The sequence below is a fragment of the Sus scrofa genome, chromosome 5 (assembly GCF_054392235.1).
Source record: "Sus scrofa isolate SSC_HxYL_T2T_F1_AM1 chromosome 5, Sscrofa_HxYL_maternal_Yorkshire_Landrace_v2.0, whole genome shotgun sequence".
NCBI lineage: Eukaryota > Metazoa > Chordata > Mammalia > Artiodactyla > Suidae > Sus > Sus scrofa.
In genome coordinates this window covers 37,088,925-37,115,622 of record NC_139387.1, presented here as the reverse complement: position 1 = coordinate 37,115,622, position 26,698 = coordinate 37,088,925, and the positions used below count along the sequence as shown (strand labels likewise).

General features: G+C 39.2%; 1 protein-coding gene across 4 annotated transcripts in view; it reads right to left on the bottom strand.

Moving 5' to 3' along the window:
• The window catches only part of MDM2 (MDM2 proto-oncogene), a 71,103-nt gene that overhangs the window by 10,697 nt on the left and 33,708 nt on the right, over positions 1-26,698 (bottom strand). For all 4 annotated transcript variants that reach the window (XR_014845106.1, XR_014845107.1, XR_014845105.1 and 1 more), the window contains one exon: positions 1,533-1,628. The gene's annotated coding sequence lies outside the window, so the exon portion shown is untranslated. The remainder of the gene's footprint in view (positions 1-1,532; positions 1,629-26,698) is intronic.

The following is a 26,698-nucleotide window of genomic DNA, read 5'->3' as shown; positions in this document are numbered from 1 at the left end:
TAATGCCTTTTATGAGGCAATAATATTGCAATAACTCTTCAAAGCCCAGATAGTCCTTCCAGAACAGTTTATATGGTATGATATATACCCATCCAAATTAATTTGTGCTATGGGGCAGAAGATGGATGAAAAGTGTGCCCACTGGCACAAAAACCAAAACACCACACACAACCTTTGGAAAACTCCCAGCGTACACTGATGTAGGAAGGGGTCTGAGAGGGAGTTCCTATTGTGGCTTAGTGGTTAACGAACCCAACTAGTATCCATGAGGATGCAGGGTCGATCCCTGGCCTTGCTCAGTAGGTTAAGGATCCGGCATTGCCATGAGCTGTGGTATAGGTGGTAGATGCAGCTCAGATCCCAAGTTGCTGTGGTACAGGTTGGCAACTGTAGCTCTGATTCAGGAAGCTCCATGTGCCGAGGGTACGGCCCTAAAAAAAAGGGGAGGGGGTCTGAGAAATCATGCAGGAAAGAAGTGGATTCCCCAGACTCAGCCATGAAACCATTTTCTTAATTTAGCCTAGTACCATTTCTTTGAATTTGCTTATCTAGATTTCCAATTTGGGAAGTGCTGATATAAGGAGGGGGTCTTTCATCCCAAATAATGTCTTATTGATTTCAAAATGCTTTTTAAACACAGAATAATTTGCTTCCTTTAGGAACTGGAAAACTAACAGCCCTAACCCTCATAGATGCAACCTCTTAATAGCAAAATTCTAAACGTGGGACAGAGAGGTTGGGCTCAAGTGTTTGCCCCCTGAAGCAATGCTAAGCAAATAATAGTTTGAGACAGGATTGAGTAGGAAGTGAGTAATTTATAGGCACCAATGTCTTAACATTGACAGATACTTCCATTTATAAAATAAATTGGGGGCAGTTTTTCAAGAGAATTCATTATACGGAAACACCTTTAGCAGGTGTTTCCTCGTATATTGTAGCTAGACTTGGATATTTGCAGTTCCTTGGAGCATTGATTACCTCCTACTGACCCTCCAAAGCAAGATATGATTTTTAAATAAACTAAATTTTAAAATATTATAGATTAAAAAAAAGTAAAAAACTGTAAAAGGGGTTAATCTATTTTTGTGGATCATAGGATGTTTTTGTTTTTCCTATTATGTTTTTGAAATTTTCTATTTACTACTTTTATAATGAAAGAAAAGCAACTGATTTAAAGAATGGAATCTCAAGTTTTAAGAGTACCAGCTTACCCAACTGCTACACCTTCCTATATGCTCATTAAAATTCCAAGCTTATACTAAAATAATATAGTTAATAATATAGTTAATAACAGGTCAGTTCATCAAAAATATTCTTCCTAATTGATCAAGAACATTTTCTTCCACACTAAAGCATAGTATCTTTACACAGTGTTTTTGTCTCATGATGCTCTGAAGGATTTCAAGACCAAAATGTGAAGTTTGTGTTTCCTTTAATAACTGAGAATAGAATTCCCATTATTTCTTTGCTTTCTCACCCAGTAATTTCATCCTCTGGGAGAACTGTGTATATACTGTTAGGAGACTACCTACCATTAGGGGACGCCTTCACAGAATTCCCAGTGTGTTGCCTCCACCTGGTGGTTAAAGAAGTGCTTAACTACAGAGACTTGGTCTTTTCACAGGCCTCTTGAAAAAGAAACAAACGATAATGAGAACAGGTGAAAAAAAGTAATTTTTAATACAAAAGGATATTCTGTTTTTAAGAAAAGTTTTCTATCACAAGTTGACACCATATCAACTTTTAAAGACCACCGTTGCCTTAGAATGTTTTTCTTTTACCATTTAAATAATTTATGGCATGGACAATATTTTTCAGGATAATTCTTACAACTGACTTTTGCTCCTGTAAATTGGAGAAAACTGCATAAGTGACTTCCTTGCCAATCAGCATCCCTTACTGCATGCCTACTGTGCACACAATGCATTCATTATAGGAGAGCCTGGGGGAAGAAAGCAACACAAAAGGACATTACAGTCTGCTGTGGAAAGAAGATACAAAGCAACATGGCAGTGAATTTGTGAACAGAGTACTCGGAAAACGGGACAGGGGTGGAAAAATTCACACCTAGCTCAGTGTTTTATGGTCATGAATGGAAGAAAGAAGAGTATTATTAAACAACTGCCATTTAACTGAAGTCCTTCCTACCCTCCAGACACCATCCCAGCCTCTAGGCATTGTCTCTAGTTGTAAGACCACTAAGCAAGTTAAGTACCAGAACTGCTATTTGAATTTAGCCCATCCCACACAACTGAGGATAAAAATGAAATCACGGTAGAGCCAGGAGGCAAATGACCTTTGCTGCAGCAAAAAGGATGAGAGAAGAGAGTGGTGAAAAGAAAACACTTGTTTCATAGAGCGCTCTAAAAGTCAAACATTTGAGATGATATCCAACAAGCAGTGAAATTACTGAAGGATTTTTTCAAATTTTTTTTTCAATTTTTTTTTTTTTTTGGTCTTTTTGTCATTTCTTGGGCCACTCCCACAGCGTATGGAGGTTCCCAGGCTAGGGGTCAAATTGGAGCTGTAGCCACCGGCCTAGCCAGAGCCACAGCAATGTGGGATCCGAGCCGAGTCTGCAACCTACACCACAGCTCACGGCAATGCCAGATCCTTAACCCACTGAGCAAGGCCAGGGATCAAACCCGCAACCTCATGGTTCCTAGTCGGATTCATTAACCACTGAGCCATGATGGGAACTTTTTCAATATTTAAATCAAGGAGCAACAGGAAGATATCTGTAAATTATCTATAAACAAACCAAAAAAAAAAAAAGGTGGTGAAGTCAATTTAGGCAGATGTTGCTGTTGGAGGAAAGCCTAATACAGGGAGTGGCCTGGGAGGTGTGAGCAGAAAATAAACATATAAAAGTACCAAAAATTAACTGAGAAATAAATGAAATTCAGAGTTCCCTCTGTGGCTCAACATTAACACAACTGACTAGTATTCACGAGGATGGAGGAGCGATACCTGGCCTCACCCAGTAAATTAAGGCTCCAGCATTGCCATGAGCTATGGTGTAGGTTGCATACGTGCCTCAGATCCCATGTTGCTGTGGCTGTGGCGTAGGCCAACAGCTGAAGCTCTGATTGGACCCCCGGCCTGGGAACCTCCATATGCCACAGGTACAAGCCCTAAAAAATAATTAATTTAAAAAATTCTCCTAACATGATAGTAACAAAAAAAATTTTTTTTAAGTTGAAATTTTGAAATTTGGAATGTGAAAGATACTTTGAAAAGTTGGTTGGCTGAACATAATAGTTGTTTTCTGGATGCAGATCTATGGGCCTGAAACAGGGATGAAGGGGCAATGTCCATCAGTTTTTTTTAATAGGAATTTCTTTTCTCCTTTTCAGGGCTGCATCTGTGGCATATGGAGGATCCCAGGTTAGGGGTGGAATTAGAGCTTCAGCTGCTGGTCTACACCACAGCCACAGCAATGCAGGATCCAACCTGTGTCTACAACCTACACCACAGCTCGTGGCAATGCTAGATCCTTAACCCACTGAGCGAGGCCTGGCATCAAACCCGCATCCTCATGGATACTGATCATGTTCGTTACCACCCAGCTACAACAGGAACTCCTTAAACAGGAAACTTTAAAGGAGAGCTTTAGAAGAAGAATAATAATAATTCAAGTATGTTTTAGGATCACCACTCCTAAAAACCATCAATTATGGTTCTCTTTCCTGAAATAATATTCTAATAATATTTTAATATAGTTTCAAATGCATTACCTAATAAATTACTGAAAACATGGGGAGTATCCCAACTGCTTGTCACTTTACACTGCCATCGCTCTATTTTCTGTGTTTTTGCTAGTTCCTGTCAACAGTACATTTTACAATTTGTTATGGTATTCAGCACTTCTGAGCAGCCTCTAAATGTATTGATGCTTTTATATATTTATCTTTTTAAAGCAGTATTTGTAAATGTCAAAAATTCCCCATCACATATAGTTGAAAGCCGGCTTATGGTAGAAAATATGGCCACAAACTTTTAAACAAATGGCACTTTTTCAAGAAAAAATTTTTAATAATTTTTTTATAAATACTAAAAACCCAATTCAGAATCCAGACAACCAGAAAATGCAACTACCACTTTCTCATAATACATTACAGACTACTTGCGGTTACCGTCATGAGCCTCTAGACCAAAACATCAACCGGTATCTTTAAAACACTTATTAAAGATCGAAGTGATGCCAACAGCTCACCCTGGTTTGACTTTGGAACCCAGCCTGCTTCAAGACTCAAGTCCCAGTGCTTTGATTCATTCAATAAACTCCTATTGAGCACCTATGTGTCTATCACAATCACAAAAAGGTTCTTGGCCTCATAAAATTTAGTTTCATGGATAACACAGAAAAGTTATATGCAATTACAGTAAGGTTTTTCATGCTGACAAGTGGCAGGATAACTAATCCTAGTTCCATCTATGCCCCAGCTATATCCCTTCCAGACTGTTCAGAACTATCACTTGTTGAGAAACCACTTAAGCCAACCTGAAATATGTTAACACAAGTGAAAAGGATAGGGAGACAATAGAAATTCATGACTCTGCTAAATTATTCAGCTTTTCATGGCTCTACTAAACTGGAATTATCATTCTCTCAAGTTGGTCTTATTTTATGCCTTGGAGCCTTCCAAATGGACCAAGCTGTTCAACATGTGTACTTCCAAAGTGGGCAGACATGGCCATTCCCCCCACAAAAAAAAAAAAAAAAAGCATATTCAGTCTAGTGCCTTTGATTCCACAAATAGATGATATTCAAATATAATTTCTATTTTAACAAAATTCATTATAGGAGTTCCCGTCGTGGCTCAGTGGTTAACAAATCCAACTAAGAACCATGAGGTTGTGGCTTCCATCCCTGGCCTTGCTCAGTGGGTTAAGGATCTGGCATTGCCATGAGCTGTGGTGTAGGTTGCAGACGCGGCTCGGATTCTGCATTGCTGTGGCTCTGGCATAGGCCGGCGGCTTCAGCTCAGATTCGACCCCTAGCCTGGGAACTTCCATATGCTGTGGGAGCGGCCCAAGAAATGACAAAAAGACAAAAAAAAAAAAAATCATTATAATAGAGGAGAGGTGTGGCTATGACGGTGGAGTAGGAAGACCCTGGACTCACCTTGAGATGGATAGGAGGGGCAGAGATCCATGCCCCCAAGTGCATGACCCACAAATAGGAGGATAATTAAAATTGCAGAGGTTCTCTCTCTAGGGAATGAATGGTCCAAGCCCCATACTGGGCTCCCCAGCCTAGGCAGTCCTGCACCAGAAGAATGAGTCCGTGGAATGTTTGGTTTTGAAGACTAGCAAGGCTTAATTTTGGAAGAGGCAGAGGGCTGTGGGAAATCAGACTCGACTTCTAAAGGGTGTAGACACACTCTCACACACTCCAGCACCCAGAGAAGAAGCAGTTATTTGAGAGAAGCCTGAGTCAGATTCACTGTCTAGAGTCTTCTGGGGAGGCAGGGGGCAAATGCAGCTCACCTTGGGGGCAAAGACACTGGCAGCAACCATCTTTGGGAGCTTGTTCTACCACACAGACACTGGTGCTGGCAAATGCCATTTTTGGAGTCCCCTCTCCAGCTTATTAGTCTTGAGATCCAGCCCTGCCCACCAACCTGTTCGCACCAGTAATGCTATGCCTCAGGACAAGACACTAGACACAGCTCCACCCACCAACAGGCCTGCACCAGCCACAGATGCCCCTGGGCCCTGGCCACCAGCAGGCCAAAATCAGCTCTAGGACACCATGGAACCCTCAGATGGCCAGTCCAAGACCTAGCCCCATCTACCAGCATGGCAAAACCAGCTCTAGGACCCTCGGGGCTCTGCAGCCAGAGACCCAGGAATCCAGGTCTGCCCACCAGTGAGCTGGCACCAGCTCTAACACTGTCTACCTGTGGGCCAACACCAGCTCCAGGAACCCCAAGGCCCTGATGTTGCCCACCAGCAGGCAGAAACCAGCTCTGGGACACCTTGGGCCCCTTAGACAGCAGCTGTCCCAGGATCCAGCCCCATTTACCAGTGAGTACATCAGCTTTGGGACATTTCAGACCCAGCAGCCAGCTATGTCAGAAACTGGCCCTGCCAATTAGCAGGCCAACCCTAGATCCTGAACACACTACCTCCACCCCCATGCCCTGAAACCACCCACTCTAGACCCAGCTCCACCCACCAGTGGACTAGCCAGAATCCAGCATCCCCTGGGGCCCCATAGCCAGCAGCTTTGTAATCCAGCTGCACCCACCAGCAGACAGTAGCCTCTACACAAAGGAGGGCCTGGAAATCAATCAGACCGGGACCAGCCACACCCACCAGACAGCCCACAGTAGTCAGTCACAACAGAAGGGCCCAAGGAGCCCAAATAGAAGGCACCCCTAGAGTATATAGCACTAATCATGGTAATGACCATTAAGATGTTCAAAGAACTTTAGATGAAGTTCTACAGATGAACAGAGCAAAAAGATGGTTTTAACAAAGAGTTAGAAATTATAAAAAGCCAAACAGAGATGAAGAATACAATTATTGAAAGGAAAAATGCATTAGAGGGAATTAATATTAGATTAGATGATAAACAAGAATGGATCCACAAGCTCAAGTTAGAAGACAGAGTAGTGGGAATCACTGGAGCTGAACAGAAAAAACAAACCAATAAAAAGAAATAAGGATAAGACCAATGTTCATAACAGCATTATTTACAATATCCAAGATATGGATGCAACTCACATGTCCATTAGCAGACAAATGGATAAAGATGTGGTATATGTAATACAATGAAATATTACTCAAGCCATAACAAAGAATAAAATTTTGCCATATACTACAATATGAAGGGTATTAAGTGAAATAAATCATAGAAAGCTAAATAATGTATGATATCACTTATATGTGGGACCTAAAAAATAAAACAAACTTGTGGATTTAACAAAAAATAAACAGATTCACATATAGAAAACAAGCTTGTGTTTACCAGTTGGGAGAAGGAAGGAGGGAGGGGCAAGATAGGGGTTGGAGATAAAGAGATAAATTACTATGTATAAAATAAATAAGTTACATGTACATATTGTATAGCATAGAGAAATACAGCCAACATTTTGTAGCTATAAATGGTGTGTAAACTTTGAAAATTGTGAATTTCTATGTAGTGTGTCTGAACTTATATAATATTGTACATTAACTATACCTCAATTTTAAAAAATGAGGAGTTTAAGAAACCTTATGGGAATTCCTGCTATGGTACAACAGGATCAGCAGCATCTCTGGAGCACTGGGACACAGGTTCAATCCCTGGACCAGCACAGTGGGTTAAGGATCCAACATTGCCATGAGCTGTGGTGTAGGTCGCAGACATGGCTTGGGACCTGGCATGGCTGTGGCCCAGGCCAGCAGCTGTAGCTCCGATTAGACCCCCTACCTGGGTACCTCCATATGCTGCAGGTGCAGCCCTAAAAAGACAAAAATAAATAAATCAATAAATCCCCAAAACAATAGATACAAAAACAAGATATATATGTATATATATAAAACTCCCCTACAAGGTTCATTTCAGATCTATGCAAATAGAAATGAAAAACAAAACCAAAAATGAGGTACAAATACTTATATCAGATAAAGCAGACTTGGAAACAAAGACTGTCACAAAAGACTAAGGACAGCACATATTGATAAAGGCATAAATCTAAGAAGATATAACAATTATAAATACATATGCACCCAATATAGGGGCACCTAAACACATAAAGCAAATATTGACATAAAGGGAGAAATTGACAATTTAATAATACTGGGGACTTTAGTACCAACCTACATCAATGGACATATATCATCCAGTCATAAAATCAACAATGAAACACTGGCCTTAAATGATATTTTAGACCAGATAAACTTAATAGATAGATACAAAACATTCCATCCCAAAGCCACAGAATACATTCTTTTCAAATGTACATGTAATATTCTCCAGGTTAAATTACATACTAGGCCACAAATCTCTGTAAATTTAAGAAAACTGAAATCATATTAAGCATCATTTCTGACCACAACGAGCCTAGAAGACCAACTATAAGGAAGGAAAAAAAAAAAAAAACCACAACCCCAAAACGTTTAACAAAATGTCAATAGGTACATACCTATCAACAATCACATTCAGGGAGTTCCCGTCGTGGCACAGTGGTTAACGAATCCGACTAGGAACCATGAGGTTGCGGGTTCAGTCCCTGCCCTTCCTCAGTGGGTTAACGATCCAGTGTTGCTGTGAGCTGTGGTGTAGGTTGCAGACGCAGCTCGGATCATGCATTGCTGTGGCTCTGGTGTAGGCTGGCGGCTACAGCTTCGATTGGACCCCTAGCCTGGGAACCTCCATATGCCGCGGGAGCAGCCCAAGAAATAGCAAAAAGACAAAAAAAAAAAAAAAATCACAATCAATGTAAATATGAGGCTAAACAATATGCCATTAAGCAACCAATGGATCACTAAAAATGTCAAAAAAGAAATTTAAAAATACCTGGAAACAAATGAAATAAAAAACACAACAATCCAAAATCTACAAGATTCAGCAAAAGCAGTTCTGAAAGGGAAGTTCATAGCAAAATAAGTCTACCACAGGAAAGAAGAAAAACCTCCAATAAACAACCTAATCTTACACCTAAAGGAACTAGGAAAAGAGGAACAAATAAAACCCAAAGGTAGTAGAAAGAAGTGATAAAGATTAGAGTAGAAATAAAAGAAATAGAAACTAAAAAAACAACAGAAAAGATTAATGGTACCAAGAGCTATTTCTCTGAAAAGATAAACAAAATATGAACAGACTCAATAAGAAAAAGAGAGCCCAAGTCAATAAAATCAGAAATGAAAAAGTTACAAATAACACCATAGAATTACAAAGGATCATAAGAGATTACTATAAATAATTATACACCAATAAAATAGACAACCTTGAAGAAATGGACAGATTCCTAGAAATGCACAATCCCCCAGACTGAACCAGGAATAAATACAAAATATGAACAGACCATTAGCAGTAATAAAGTTGAATCAGTAATAAAACAACCCCCCGAAAAACAGAAGTCCAGGACCAGATGGTTTCACAGTGAATTCTACCATTTAGAGAAGAATCAACACCTATCCTTCTGAAACTATTCCAAAAAGTTGCAGAGGAAGGATGACTTCCAAACTTATTCTACAAGACCAGTATCATTCTGATACCAAAACCAGATAAAGACACAACAAAAATAAAATAAATAAAATAAAATAAAATTATAGGCCAAAATCACTGAACACAAATGCACAAATCCTCAACAGAATATTAGCAAAATGACTTCAACAATTCAGTACAAGGATCATATACCAGGATCAAGTGAGATTTATCCCAGGGATGCAAGAATGGATCAATATACACAAATCAATGTGATACACCACATTAACAAATTGAAGAATAAAAATTATATAATCTTAATAGACTTAGAAAAAAATTGACAATATTCCACATCCATTTATGATTTTTAAAAACTCTCAACAAAGGGGGTATAGAGAGAACATACTTCAAAAAGGCAGTATATGACAAGCCCACAGCTAACATGCTCAATGGTGAAAAGGCAAAAGCATTTCTTCTAAGATTAGAAACAAGACAATGATGTCCACTCGACATTTTCATTCAACATAGAACTGGAAGCCCTAGCCAGAGCAATCAGGTAAGAAAAAGAAATAAAAGGAATCCACCCCATCAAAAAATGGGCAGAAGATCTAAACAGACAATTCTCCAAAGAAGACATACAGATGGCCAAAAAACACATGACTATTATGAGGTACCACTTTACACCAGCCAGAATGTTCATCATTAAAAAGTCTACAAACATGGAGTTTCCGACATGGCTCAGTGGTTAGCAAATCCGACTAGGAACCATGAGGTTGCGGGTTCAATCCCTGGCCTCTCTCAGCAGGTTAAGGATCCCGCATTGCCGTGAGCTGTGGTGTAGGTCACAGATGTGGCTCGGATCCTGCATTGCGGTGGCTCTGGTGTAGGCTGGTGGCTACAGCTCCAATTGGACCCCTAGCCTGTGAACCTCCATGTGCCATGGGTGCGGCCCTAGAAAAGACAAAAAAAAAAAAAAAAAATCTACAAATAATAAATGCTGGAGAGGGTGTGGAGAAAAGGGAACCCTATAATACTGTTGGTGGGAATGTAAACTGGTGCAACCCCCACTGTGCAACCACAGAAAACTAAAAATAGAACTATCATTTGATCCAGCAATCCCACTCCTGGGCATCTATCCAGAGAAAACCACAACTCGAAAAGATACATGTATTCCAATGTTCATTGCAGCACTATATACAATAGCCAAGATATGGAAACAACCTAAATGTCCATCGACAGAGGAGTGGATAAAGAAAATGTGGTATTTATGTACAATGGAATATTACTCAGCCATTAAAAGGAAATAAATAATGGTATTTGCAGCAGCATGGATGGACCTGGAAATTAAGTGAAGTCAGTCAGACAGTGAGATACCAACATCAAATGCTATCACTTACACGTGGAATGTAAAAAAAAAGGACACAATGAACTTCTTTGCAGAACAGATACTAACTCACAGACTCTGAAGATCTTATGGTTTCCAAATGAGACAGGTTGGGTGTGGGGGGATGTGCTGGGGGTTTGGGTTGGAAACGCTATGAAATTTTGTTGTGATGACTGTTGTACAACTATAAATGTAATTGAGTAACAAAAAATCCTGTAAAATTTTTAGAAAGAAATAAAAGGAATCCAAATTGCAAAGAAAGAAGTAAACTGTCACTGTTTGCAAATGACATGATAATATACATAGAAATTCCTCAAGACACCACCAAAAAAACTGCTAGAGCTAATCAATGAATTTGGTAAAGTTGCAGGAGACAAAATTAATATACAGAGATCTATCACATTTCTATACATTAACAATGAACTATCAGAAAGAGAAATTAAGAAAATAATCCCATTTATAATTGCACCAAAAGGAATAAAATATCTAAAAATAAATCTAAGGAAGTTAAAGACCTGTACTCAGAAACTATAGGATACACCAATGAAAGAAATTAAAGATGACACAGATGGAAAGATAAATCATGTTCATGGACTTGAATAATTAATATTGTTAAAATGATCATATTAACTAAGGATATCTATAGATCAATGCAATCCTTGTCAAAATATCATTGGCATTTTTCATAGAACTAGAACTAATTCTAAAATTTGAATGGAAACATACACACCCACACAACTTGAATAGTCAAAACAATCTTGAGAAAAAAGAACAAAGCTGGAGGTCTCATGCTCCCTGGTTCAAACTATACTACAAAGTTACAGTCATCAAAATGGTATGGTGCTGGTGCAAAAACAGACACGCAGAAAATTGGAACAAAATACAGAGCAGAGAAATAAACCCATACAATTATGGTCAATTTATCTATGACAAAGGAGACAAGAAAATACAATGGGCAAAAGCCAGCCTCTTCATTAAGTTATGCTGGGAAATCTGGACAACTAGATGCAAAAAACTCCTGGACTATTCCCTTATACCATTCACAAAAATAAATTCAAAATGGACTAAGGACTTTAATGTAAGACCTGAAATGAAAAAATTTCTAGAAGAAACAGCTAGTATGCTCTTTGACATTAATCTTTTTTGTGTGTGCTTTTTTTAATAGTTATTTCCCCAATACAATTTTTTTTCTACTGTACAGCATGGTGGCCCAATTACACATACATGCACACATTCAATTTTTGCACGTTATCATGCTCCACCATAACTGACTAGACATAGTTTCCAGTGCTACACAGCAGGATCTCATTTCTAATCCATTCCAAAGGCAATAGTTTGTATCTATTAACCCCAAGCTACCCAGTAACCCCACTCCACCCCTCCCCCTTGGAACTACAAGTCTATTCTGCAAGCCCATGATTTTCTTTTCTGTGGAAAGTTTCATTTATGCCGTATATTAGATTCCAGATATAAGTGATATCATATGGTATTTTTTTGACATTAATCTTAATGAAATTTTTTTGATATGTCTCCATAGGCAAGGGAAAAGAAAGTAAAAATAAACAAATGAGACTACATCAAAATTAAAACTTTTGAGGAGTTCCTATCATGGCTCAGTAATAATGAACCCAACTAATATCCATGGGTCCATGAGGATAAGGGTCCGATTCCTGGCCTCATTCAGTGGGTTAAGGATTTGGCATTACTATGAGCTGTGATATAGGTCACAGACGTGGCTCAGATTTGGCATTGCTGTGGCTGTGGCACAGACCAGAAGCTACAGCTCTGATTCGACCCCTAGCTTGAGAACTTCCATATGTCATGGGTGCAGCCCTAAAAAAATAAAAAAAATAAAAGCTTTTGCACAGTGAAAGAAACTATCAACAAAACAAAAAGGCAACCTAGTTAACGGGAGATGATACTTGCAAATAATATAATTGATAAGGGGTTAATGCCTAAAATATAAAAGAATTCATACAACTAAATATCAAAAAAATCTTATTAAACAATGGAAGGTGGGATCAAGATGGCAGAAGAGTATGATGTGGCATTCACCTTCTCACACAAATACACATACAAAAAAAAGACAGTCATTCACACAGAACATCTGCTGAACACTGGCAGAAGACCTCAGACCTCCAAAAAGGGCAAGAAACCTTCCATATAATTGGGTAGAATAAAAGAAAGAGAGACAGAAAAGAGAAGAAAAGGAATTAGGACAGGACCAGAACACCTGAGGGAACTGCGAAAAAGGAAATGAATCTGCATGCTGAGAAGCCACATAACTGACAGGGAGATCAGCCAGGACAGAGGGGCAACTTCGAAACCTCAGGAAAAAAGTGCCATAGCTGGTCAGAGGAGAGAAAAGCAGAGAGAGAGCCACACAAATCACTGGTGCCACAGCCTGGAACACCACAGCCTGAGACACTCAGGTTGGGGGGCTGGGTGCTGAGACTACAGAGTTGAGGGAGTGCAGGAGGAGGCCCATGCCAAAGGAGAAGCAAGGTGCCGTTGCTGGGGAGGTTGAGAAGAGGAGGGGCAGGACCACGAAAGGACTACCTTTCTCTGCGCAAGCATGGGCTCTTGGGCAGCAGGGTGCCTCTTATGCAGGCTATGGGGTTGGGTGCAAACTGCCATAGCTACCTTGGACTCCTGAAGTGGGCTTGGCCCACCACAACTAAAGGTCCCATGAAGAGGCACTGCTTTTGGCCCCAGTCACTTTAGGGGTTGTCACCATGGCAGGCCCTGTAACCAAGTTCCACTTGGTGCCCTCACCTCCCTGGGAATGCCCAAGCCTCACAACTGCCACTGCCAAAAGCTCTGGGCACTGCCCCCACCTCCCCCTGAGGATTAGTGCAACTGCCCAGGGCCCTGCAACCAGGGGCAACCTGCTGCCTCCACTTCCCTGTGGGTCCTCACCACTGTCAAAGGCCCAGCAACTAGGCGCCATCTTCAGGCACAAACTGCCCATTGCACCCACCTTCCTGGAAGCCCACACAGGTGTACAACTCCACACCCACTATCAAGGGGATAACAGCCTGCACACACTGAGGAAAGAGACAGCAAGCATCCAAACCAAATGCAGTCCTCACTCCGAAAAAACAAGACTACCCAGGGACACTCCCACATATAAAGAGCCTTCCAAGACTACAGTAGATAATTGTTTTCCCTAAACTCACAGAATAAGAAAAAATACAAGCAAAATAAAGAAATATAGGAACCATTCCCAGTTAAAAGAACAGAATTCCCCTGAAGGAGCAAACAATGAAAGAGACTTTTGTGTGTTGGTGGTACGGTGGTGAGCTTAACTGCCCCCCAATGAAAGAGACCTCTACAGTCTAAGAGACATTGAGGCCAAAAAGGAGATAATGAAAGGAGTTCCTATTGTAGCTCAGTGGTAAAACCTGACTAGTATCCATGAGGATGAGGTTTCGATCCTTGGCCATTCTCAGTGGGTTAAGGATCTGGCATTGATGTGAGCTGCGGTGTAGGTCACAGAGGTGGCTCAGATCCAGCATTGCTATGGCTGTGGCATAGGTTGGCAGCTGCAGCTCTGACTCGACCCCTAGCCTGAGAACTTCCATATGCCGCATACATGGCCCTAAAAAGAAAAGAAAAAAAAAAAGAAGATAATGAAAATACTGAAGGGATTAAGAACAGATATCAACAGTAACACAGATTACACTAAAAAGGGACTAGAAACTATAAGGAAGAGCCAAGAAAAATTAGAAAATTCATTTGCAGAGACGAAAGCTGAGTTAAAGGCATTGAATAGCAAAAATGAAAAATGCAGAGGAACGAATAAGTAACTTGGAAGATAGAATAATGGAAATCACCCAATCAGGACAGCAGACAGAAAAAAAATGAAATGAAAGCAATATGTGAGATCTATGGGATAATATAAAGCACTCCAGTCTATGAACAGGGATTCCAGAAGGAGAGAAAAAGAAAAGGTGATTGAAAATATATTTAGGAAGTTCCTGTCAAGGCTCAAGGTTAATGAATCTGACTAGGAACCATGAGGTTGCAGGTTTGATCCCTGACCTCACTCAATGGGTTAAGGATCCAGCATTGCCCTGAGCTGTGGTATAGGTCACAGACATGGCTCAGATCCCGAGTTGCTGTGGCTCTAGTGTAGGCTGACGGCTACAGCTCTGATTAGACCCCTAACCTGGGAACCTCCATATGCCACAGGTGCGGCCCTGGAAAAGGCAAAAAGACAAAAAAAAAAAAAAAAAAAAAAAAAGAAAAAAGAAAATATATTTGAAGGAGTTCTCATTGTGGTGCAACAGAAACAAATCCTAGGATCCATGAGGATGTGGGCTCAATCCCTAGCCTTGCTCAGTGAGTTAAGGATACGGTGTTGCCATGAGCTGTGGTTGTAGTTTGCACACATGGCTCAGTTCCAGTGTTACTGTGGCTGCAATGTAGGCCAGCAGCTACAACTCTGATGCAACCCCTAGGCTGGGAACTTCTATATGCCATGGGTGCAGCCCTAAAAAGCAAAAAGCAAAAAGCAAAAAAAAAAAAAAAAGAAAGAAAGAAAAAAAAAAAGAAAGAAAGAAAGAAAAGGAAAATATATTTGAAGTAATTACGGCTGAAAACTTCCAAATCTAAAGAAGGAAACAGATATCCAGATACAGGAAGGACCTAGGCCCCAAACGACCTACACCAAGACATGTTATAATAAAAATGGCAAAAGTTAAAGATAAGGAGAGGGTTCTGAAGGCAGCACAAGAAAAACTAAGAGTTAATTAGAAGGGGATTCCCATAAGGCTATCAGCTGATTTCTCTACAGAAACACTACAGATCAGAAGAGACAAGCAAGATATATTCAAAATTCTAAAAGAAAAAAATTTGCAGCCTAGAATAGTCTACTCAGCATGATTATCATTTTAAAAAAGGAGAAATAAAGAATTTCTCTGACAAACAAAAACTGAAAGAATACAGCAATGCTAAACCCATTCCAAAAAAAAAAAAAAATACTGAAGGGTCTCCTTTAAATAGGAAAGAAGTAAAGAGATAAAGGATGTAGGAAATCACAATTGGAAATTAATCACTTAGGTGGCTGGAAGAGCTGTGGCCACGGCTGTGGCTCAGTCTCCCAGTTGCATGCAGAGCAGGAGGGTTCTCACACAAGATGTTCCTCGCAGAGGGGTTGGAGCTACCACAGATGCAGGCCTGGGCCACCACTTCTCCGCCGCCTCCTTCTATTCCTCAGGGCTTCCTGGCCCACTCGCCTTCTGACACTGCCCAGGTTTTTCAGGTGAAAAGTGTAAGAGGAGCGTGCTATGACTGAGATGGGATTAAGATGGCAGAATAGAAAGACTGGAGCTCAACTTCTCTCCTAAAATCAACAAAATTCACAACTAAAGACTGAACATTCTTCAACCAAATGTACCAGAAACCTTAAAAAAGATATCCTACTCCAGAAGAAGAGGCCACATCAATAGGTAGGAGGAGCGATTACATAATATAAGCAACCCCATACCTCCCAAGAGGGAAGCCCCACAGACTGGAAACTAAATGGTTCAAAGAGACTCACCTACAGGAGTGAGAGTTCTGAGCCCCACATCAAACCCCCATGTGTGGGGATCTGGCAGTGGGAGAAAGAGCCCCGGAGCATCTGGCATTGAAGGCCAGTAGGGCTTATGTGCAGGAGCTCCACAGGACTCGGGGAAATGTAGACCACATTCTTGAAAAGTGCACATAGACCTTCACGTGCACTGGGTCCCAGGGCAAAGCGAAGTCTCCATGGGAATCTGGGTCAAACCTGACTGCAGTTCTTGGAGGATCTCATGGGAAAATGGGGGTGAATGAGGCTTGTTGTGAGGGAAGGACATTGGAGGCAAAACTCTCGGGAATATTCAGCAGCTGCCATTCTCTAGAGGTGGCCATTTTGGGAAAATCTGGTCCCACCCGTCTGCACTGAGAAGCCCCAGGGCAAACAACAAACCAGGTGGGACCACAGCCCCGCCCCTCAGTAAAGAGGCTGCCTAAATATCCCCCAGCCTCAGAGCCACCTTTAATCCCATCAAGAGACAAAGCCCCACCCACCAGAGGGACAGGAATCAGCTCCACCTACCAGTGGGCAGGCATCAGCCCCTCCCATCAGGAAGCCTACAGCAAGCCCCAGTACCAACTTCAGCCACAAGGGGGGGCAGACACCAGAAGTAAGAGAAGCTACAACTCTATCATCTGTAAAAAGTCACCACACCAAAAACCTATAATAATGAAAAGACAGAGAACTATAACTCAGATGAGGGAGAAAGGAAAAACCCCAGAAAATCAGCTAAGTGATCAGGAGATTCTCAGCCTCCAGGAAAAAGACTTTAGATGCTGAAGATGCTGAAGATGATGCAAGACATTGGAAATAAACTAGAGGCAAAGATGGATAACTTACAGGAAACAATGACCAAAGAAATACAAGATATAAAACTTAAGAAGAGATGCAAAATACAATAACTGAAATAAAAAATTCACTAGAAGCAGCTAACAGCAGAATACAGGAAGCAGAAGAATTAATAAGCGAGGTGGAGGACAGATTAGTAGAAATTACGGATGCGGGACAGAAAAGAGAAAAAAGATTGAAAACAACTGAAGAGTCTCAGAGAACTCTGGAATAATGTTCAACACACCAATATCCGTATTATAGGGGTGCCAGAAGGAGGAGAGAGAAAGGGACAGAAAAAATATTCCAAGAGATAATAACCAAAAACTTCCCTAACATGGGAAAGGAACCACTCACTCAAATCCAGGAAGAACAACGAGTACCATATAAAATAAACCCAAGGAGGAATACCCTGAGACACATATTAATCAAACTGACCAAAATTAAAGACAAAGAGAAAATATTGAAAGCAGCTAGGGAAAAGAAACAAGTAACATACAAGGGAACCCCAATAAGGTTATCAGCAGATTTTTTTTAGCAGAAACTCTGCAGGCCAGAAGGGAGTGTATGCTATACTTAACATGATGAAAGGGAAAAAAACCTCCAACCAAGATTACTCTACCCAGCAAGGCTCTCATTCAGATTTGAAGGAGAAATCAAAACCTTCACAGAGAAGCAAAAGCTAAGAGAATTCAGCAACACTAAACCAGCCTTACAACAAATACGAAAGAAACTTCTCTAGGCAGAAAAGAAAAGACAGCAACAGGAAACAAAAATACCACAAATGACAAGAGTCACCAGTAAAGGTATACTTACAGTAAAGATACGAAATCATCCACACACAATTATGCCACCAAAATCAGAAATTGTGAGAAGAGGGTACAAATGCAGGACACTGGAGATGAACTTGCAATTAAGAGACTAACAACTTAAAACAATCATATATATATATATATATATAGACTCATATCAAAGCTTCAGAATAACCACAAACCAAAAATCTACAATTGATACACAAACAAAGAAAAATCAACTCAAATACAACACTAAAGATAGTCAACAAACCAGAAGAGGAAAGAACAAGAGAAGGAAGGAAAAAAGAGCAACAAAAACAAATCCGAAGCAATTAATAGAATGCAATAAGAACATACATATCAATAATTACCTTAAATTTTAATGGACTAAATGCCCCAACCAAAAGACATAGACTAGCTGGATGGATACAAAAACAGGATCCATATATATGCTGTCTTCAAGAGACCCATTTCACTTCTAGGGACACATACAAATTGAAAGTGAGAGGATGGAAGGAAATATTCCATGCAAACGGGACTCAAAAGAAAACTGGAGTAGCAATACTCATATCAGAAAAAATAGACTTTAATATGAAGAATATTTTAAGGGACAAAGAAGGTCACTACATAATGATCAAAGGATCAATCAAAGAGGAAGATACAACAATTTTAAATATCTATGCACCCAACACAGGTTCACCACAATATATAAGGCAACTGCTAACAACTTTAAAAGGACAAATCAACAATAACACAATCATAGTGGGGGACTTTAACATCCCACTTACAGCAATGGAAAGATCATCCAGACAGAAAATCAATAAGGAAACACAGGCCCTGAATGAAGCATTAGATCAGATGGACTTAATAGATATTTACAGGACATTCCATCCAAAAGCAACAGAATACACATTCTTCTCAAGTGCACATGGAACATTCTCTGAGATTGATCACATCCTGGGCTACAAATCCAACCTTGCTAACTTTAAGAAAATTGAAATCATATCAAGTCTTTACTGACCACAACACTATACGACTGGAAATCAACAAGAAAAAAACTGCAAAAAACACAAACACGTGGAGACTCAACAACATGCTACTAAACAACCAATGGATCACTGAAGAAATCAAAGAGGAAATTTAAAAAATACCTACAAGCAAATGACAACAAAGATACGACACTCCAAAACCTATGGGATGCAGCAAAAGTCATTCTAAGAGGAAAGTTTACAGCAATACAAGCCCACCTCAGGAAACAAGAAAAAGCTCAAATAAACAAGCTAACTTTACATCTAAAGCAGCTCAAGAGAGAACAGACAAGACCTAGAGTTAGTAGAAGGAAAGAAATCATAAAGGTCAGAGCAGAAGTCAATGAAATAGAAACGAAGAAAACCATAGAAAAGATCAATGAAACGAAAAGCTGGTTCTTTGAAAAGATCAACAAAATTGATAAATCCTTAGCCAGACTTATCAAGAAAAAAAGAGAGAGGACACAAATCATTAAAATTAGAAATGAAAAAGGAGAAGTAACAACGGACATCACAGAAATACAAAGGATCATAAGAGACTACTATACGCAACTATATGCCAATAAAACAGAAAACTTAGAAGAAACGGACAAATTCTTAGAAAAGTTCAATCTTCCAAGACTAAACCAAGATGAAATAGAAAAGATGAACGGACCCATCACAAGAATTGAAATTGAAACTGTGATTAAAAAACTTCCAACAAACAAAAGTCCAGGACCAGATGGCTTCACAGGCAAATTCTATCAAACATTTAGAGAAGAGCTAACATCTATCTTTCTGAAACTATTTCAAAAAATCACAGAAGAAGGGATACTCCCAAACTCATTCTGAGGCCACCATCACCCTGATACCAAAACCAGACAAAGATACCACAAAAAAAGAAAACTACAGGCCAATTTCACTGATGCACATAGATGCAAAAATCCTCAACAAAATACTAGCAAACTGCATCCAACAATACATTAAAAGGATTGTACAGCATGATCAAGTGGGATTTATCCCAGGGATGCAAGGGTTCTTCAATATCCACAAATCCATCAGTGTGACACACCACAGCAACAAACTGAAGAATAAAAACCATATGATCCTCTCAATAGACACAGAAAAAGACTTTGACAAAATCCAACACAGATTTCTGATAAAAACTCCTCAGAAAGTGGGCATAGAGGGAACCTACCTCAACATAATAAAGGCCATATATGACAAAACCACAGTGAACATCATTCTCAATGGTGAAAAGCTGAAAGAATTCCCGTTGAGATCAGGAACAAGGCAGGTATGTCTGCTTTCACCACTACTATTCAAAATAATTTTGGAAGTCCTAGCCACAGCAATCAGAGAAGTAAAAGAGATAAAAGGAATCCAAACTGGAAAGGAAGAAGTAAAACTATCACTATTTACAGATGACATGATACTATACCTAGAGAATCCTAAAGACTCTAACCAGAAAACTGTTAGAGCTCATCCATGAATTTGGCAAAGTCACAGGATACAAAATTAATAAACAGAAATTCATGGCATTTCTATACACTAACAACGAAAGATCAGAAAGAGAAATTAGGGAAGCAATCCCATTTACCATGGCATCCAAAAGAATAAAATACCTAGGAGTAAACCTGCCTAAAGAAAAAAAAGACCTGTACTCTGAAAACTATAAGACACTGATGAAAGAAATCAAAGATGATACAAATAGATGGAAAGACACACCACGCTCTTGGATTGGAAGAGTTAATATTATCAAAATGACTATATACCTATGGCAATCTACAGATTCAATGCAATCCCTATCAAACTACCAAGGACATTTTTCACAGAACTTGAACAAAATATTTTAAAGTTTGTTTGGAAGCACAAAAGACCCAGAATAGCCAGAGACATCCTGAAAAAGAAAAACAGAGCTAGAGGAATCAGGCTCCTGGACTTCAGACTATACTACAAAGCAACAGTCATCAAAACCATATGGTACTGGCACAAAGACAGAAATATAGATCAGTAGAACAGGTTAGAAAGTCCAGAATTAAACCCATGCACCTACAGCCAACTAATCTATGACAAAGGAGGCAAGAATATACAACAGAGAAAAGACAGCTTGTTCAATAAGTGGTGCTTGGAAAACTGGACAGCCACATGTAAAAGAATGAAATTAGAACACTCCCTAACACCATACACAAAAAGAAACTCAAAATGGATTAAAGACCTAGATATAAGACCAGACACTATATAAAAAAAACTCTTAAGAGGAAAACACAGGCCAAACACTCTCTGACATAAATGACAGCAACATCTCAGATCCACCTCTTAGAGTAATGACAATAAAAACAAAAATAAACAAATGGGACCTAGTCAAACTTAAAAGTTTCTACATGGCAAAGGAAACCCTAAACAACACGAAAAGACAAACCACAGAATGGGAGAAAATCTTTGCAAATGAATCAACTGACAAGGGATTAATCTCCAAAATTTATAAACATCTTCTGCAGCTCCATACCAAAAAAACAAACAACCCCATCTAAAAATGGGCAGAAGATCTAAACAGACAATTCTCCAGAAAAGACATACGGATGGCCAAAAAACACATGAAAAGATCCTCAACATCACTCATTATTAGAGAAATGCAAATCAAAACCACAATGCGGTACCACCTTGTACCAGCCAGAATGGCCATCATCAAAAAGTCTACAAACAATAAGTGCTGGAGAGGGTGTGGAGAAAAAGGAACCCTAGCACACTGTTGGTAGGAATGTAAATTGGTGCAACCACTGTGGAAAACAGTATGGAGATGCCTCAGAAAACTACAAATAGAACTACCATTTGATCCAGCAATCCCACTCCTGGACATCTATCCAGAGAAGACCATGACTCACAAAGACTCCAATGTTCACTGTAGCACTATTTTCAATAGACAAGACATGGAAACAACCTAAATGTCCATCAACAGAGGAGTAGATCAAGAAGATGTGGTACACATACATAATGGAATATTACTCAGCCATTAAAAGGAATGAAATACTGGCATTTTCAGCCACATGGATGGACCTAGAAATTATCATGCTAAGTGAAGTCAGCCATACAATGAGACACCAACATCAAATGCTTTCACTGACATGTGGGATCTGAAAAAAGGACAGAATGAACTTCTTTGCAGAACAGATATTGACTCACAGACTTTGAAAAACTTATGGTCTCTGGAGGAGACAGTTTGGGGGTGAGGAGATGTGCTGGGGTTGTGGGATGGAAATCCTATACAATTGGATTATGATGATCATTGTACAACTACAAATGTAATAAATTCATTGAGTAAGAAAAAAAAAAGATTAGAACCTAAAAAAAAAAGGAAATTAATCACTTAAGCCAGTACACAGATCAAAAAGGAAAAAAAAAAAAAAACTCTGTAAGTGATGATAAACATAAGGAACACTAAAAAGGATAAATATGAAGATGTTAAAAAGGACATCAAAATCATAAAATATGGGGAAGGAGAGTTAGAAAATCTAGACTCTTTTTAGAATGTGTTTGAGCTTATATGACTATCAGTCTAAAGCAAGCAGGTATCTAAGAAAAACAGGGCAACCACAAATCAAAAACAAAGAATACATTCACAAAAACCAAGGACACAAGCATAAAATAAAATTATCTAACCAGAAAAAGAAAGGAACAATGGAGGAACATAGAATAAACTGGAAACAAGATTTAAAATGCAATAAATAGGAGTTCCCGTCGTGGCGCAGTGGTTAACGAATCCGACTAGGAACCATGAGGTTGAGGGTTCGGTCCCTGCCCTTGCTCAGTGGGTTAATGATCCAGCGTTGCCGTGAGCTGTGGTGTAGGTTGCAGACGCGGCTCGGATCCCGCGTTGCTGTGGCTCTGGCGTAGGCTGGTGGCTACAGCTCCGATTCAACCCCTAGCCTGGGAACCTCCATATGCCACGGGAGCGGCCCAAGAAATAGCAGCAACAACAACAACAACAACAAAAAGACAAAAAGACAAAAAAAAAGAAAAAAAATGCAATAAATACATATTTATCAATAGTTACCTTAACTGTCAATGGACTGACTGCTCTAATCGAAAACATAGAGTGGCAGACTGGATTAAAAAAAACAAGGGACTACAATATGCTGCTTACAAGAGACCCACCTTAGGGGAAAGGACGCATAAATTGAAAGTGAGGGGATGGAAAAAGATATTTCATGTGAATAGAAATGACCAGAAAAGAGGAAGTCACAATACATCAGATAAAACAAACTTTTGGACATAAAAGGAGAAACTGAGAGGAATACAATAACAGTACAAGACTTTAACATCCCACTCACATCAATAAACAGATCTTCTAGACAGAAAACCAATATGGCAACAGAGATCCTAAATGATACAACAGACTTAATTGATATTTTCAGGATATTACATCCAAAAAAACCCAGAATATATATTCAAGTGCACATGGAACATTCTCTAGGATTGACCACATACTGGGGCACAAAACTAACCTCAACAGATTTAAGATTACAGAAATTATTTCAAGCACCTTCTCTGACCACAATGGCATGAAACCAGAAATCAACCACAGGAAATGAGAAAAACCTTACTATGTGGAGACTAGACCACATGCTACTAAAAAAAACAATGGATCAATGAGGAAATCAAAAAGGACATAATAAAACCTTGAGACAAATGACAATAAAACACAACCATACAAAATATATGGGATGCCACAAAAGCAGCTCTTAGAAGGAATTAAGAGATGGAGATACAGGCCTACCTCAAAAAACAAGAAAAATATCAAATTAACAACCTAACCTACCACCTACAAGAATTAGAAAAAGAAGAACAAACAAAACCTAAAGTCAGCAGAAAGAAGGAAATCATTAAGATCAGATAGGAAATCAATAAAATGGAGATTCAAAAAACAATAGGAAAAAAAAAATCAATAAATCCAAGGGCTGGTTCTTTGAAAGGGTAAACAAAATTGACAAACCTCTGGCCAGATTCACCAAGAGAGAGAACCCAAATAAACAAAGTAAGAAATAAAAAGAAGAAATATCAACTGACACTGCAGAAATACAAAAAAACCAAAAGAGAATACAATGAACAATTATATGCCAACAAATTTGACAACCTAGAAGAAATGGACAACTTTCTAGAAACATACAGCCCACCAAAAAAAAAATCAAGAAGAAATAGAGGATTTGAAAATTGACACAACATTGTAAATCAACTATACTTTAACCAAAATCAAAAAAAAAAAAAAAATTAAAGAAACAGATAATTTGAACAGACTGATCACTACAAATGAAATTAAATATGTCTAAAAACACTCCCTACAAACAAAAAGTCCAGGACCAGATGGCTTCACAGGTGAATTCTAGCAAACAAAGAACTTATACCCAACTTACACCCATCCTTCTTAAACTTTTCCAAAAGATTGAAAAAGGAACACTCTCAAAGATAATCTATGAAGCCACTATCACCCTAATACCAAAACCAAAGATACTACCAAAAAAAGAAAATTATAGGCCAATATATCTGATGAACATAGATGCAAAAATTCTCAACAAAATTTTAGCCAGTTGAATCCAACAACACATAAAAAAGGATCACATACCATGACCGAGCAGGACTCATCCCAATTTCACAAGAATGGTTCAACATATGCAAATCAATCAACATCATACACCACAGTAACCAAGGAAAAGTTAAACGCTACATGATCATCTCAATAGATGCAGAAAAAGCATCTGACAAAATCCTACATCCATTCACAATAATAAAAAAAAAATTCTTACCAAAATGGGTATAGAGGGAACATATCTCAACTTCATAAAAGTAATTTATGACAAACCCACAGCCTATATAATACTCAATGGAGAAAAGCTGAAATCTTCCCACTAAAATTTGGAAGAAGACAAGGATGCCCACTCTCACCACTTTTATTCAACATAGTACTGGAAGTCCTTGCCATAGCAATCAGACAAACCAAAGACATAAAAAGTATTCAAATTGGAAGAGAAGAGATAAAATTGTCATTCTATACAGATGACAGAAAACCCTAAGGACTCCACACAAAAAACTACTCAAACTGATCATAGAATTCAGCAAAGTAGGCAGGATACAAAATTAATATTCAGAAATCAGTTGCATTTCTGTACACTAACAATGAAATATTAGAAATGGAATATAAAAATACCTTTTAAAATCACACTCCCTAAAAATTAAGTAGCTAGGAATAAACCTGACCAAGGAGGTAAAAGGCTTACATACTGAAACCTATCTATAAAACATTAATTAAGGAAACTAAAGAGGATTCAAAGAAATAGGAAGGTATTCCACGCTCCTAGATTGGAAGAATTAATATCATTAAAATGACCATACTACCCAAAGCAATCTACAGATTCAATGGCATCCCAATCAAATTACCCAGGACATTTTCCACAGAACTAGAATAAACCCCAAAATTTATCTGGAACAATAAAAGACCCAGAATTGCCTAAGCAATCCTGAGGGACAAAAACCAAGCAGAAGGCATAATTTCCCCAGACTTCAGAGCTAGAGAGCTACAGTAATCAAGACAGTGTGGTACTCTTACGTAAAACAGACATACAGATCAATGGAACAGGATAGAGAACCCGGAAATAAATCCAGACACCTATGGTCAATTAATCTTTGACAAAGGAGGCAAGAATATAAAATGAGAAGGCAGTCTCTTCAACAAATGATGCTGGGAAAACTGGACAGCTGCATGTATATCAATGAAACTGGAACACACCCTCACACCATGCACAAAACTAAACTCAAAATGGCTTAAAGACTTAAACATAAGACAAGACACCATCAAACTCTTAAAGAGAACATAGGCAAAACATTCTCTGACATAAACTGTACAAATATTTTCTTAATTCTCTCAAGGCAATAGAAATAAAAAGAGGAGTTCCCGTCGTGGCTTACTGGTTAAGGAATGCGACTAGGAACCATGAGGTTTCAGGTTCGATCCCTGGCCTTGCTCAGTGGGTTAAGGATCCAGTGCTGCCGCGAGCTGTGGTGTAGGTCGCAGATGTGGCTCGGATCCCGAGTTGCTGTAGCTCTGGTGTAGGCCGGTGGCTACAGCTCTGATTAGACCCCTAGCCTGGGAATCCATAAGCCACAGGAGGGGCCCTAGGGAAGGGAAGGGAAGGGAAGGGAAGGGAAGGGAAGGGAAAGAGAGAAAGAGAGAGAGAGAGAGAGAAAGAAAGAGAGAGAGAGAGAGAAAGACAGAAAGAGAGAGAGAGAGAAAGACAGAAAGAGAGAAAGAAAGAAAGACAGAAATAAACCAAAGGAACCTAATCACACCTAAAATTTTTTGCACAGCAAAGGAAACCATAAAAAAATAAAAGAACAACCTAAGGAATGGAAGAAAATAGTTTTAAACAATGTAACTGACAAGGGTTTGATCTCTAGAATATACAAACAATTCATACAACTCAACAGCAAAAAAAAAAAAAAAAAAAAACCAAACAACCCAATTGAAAAAATGGGCAGAAGATCTAAATAGACATTTCTCCAAAAAAGTCATACAGATGCCTAACAGGCACATGGAAAAAATGCTCATCACTAATTATGAGAGAAATGCAAATCAAAGCAACATTGAGGTACCACCTCACACCAGCCAGAATGGCCATCGTTAGTAACTCTAGAAATAACAAATGCTGGTAAGGGTGTGGAGAAAAGGAGAATCCTTCTACACTGCTGGTGAGAATGTAAATAGGTACAACCACTAAAAGAAAAGAGTATGGAGGTACCTCAGAAAACCAAATATAGAACTACCGTATAATCCAGCAATACCACCCCTGGGCATATATCCAGACAAAGCTTTCAATGAAAAAGATACATGCACACCTATGTTCACTGCAGCAATGTGCCACAATAGCCAAGACATGGAAACAACCCAAATGTCCAACTACAAGGTGAATGGATTAAGATGTGATACAT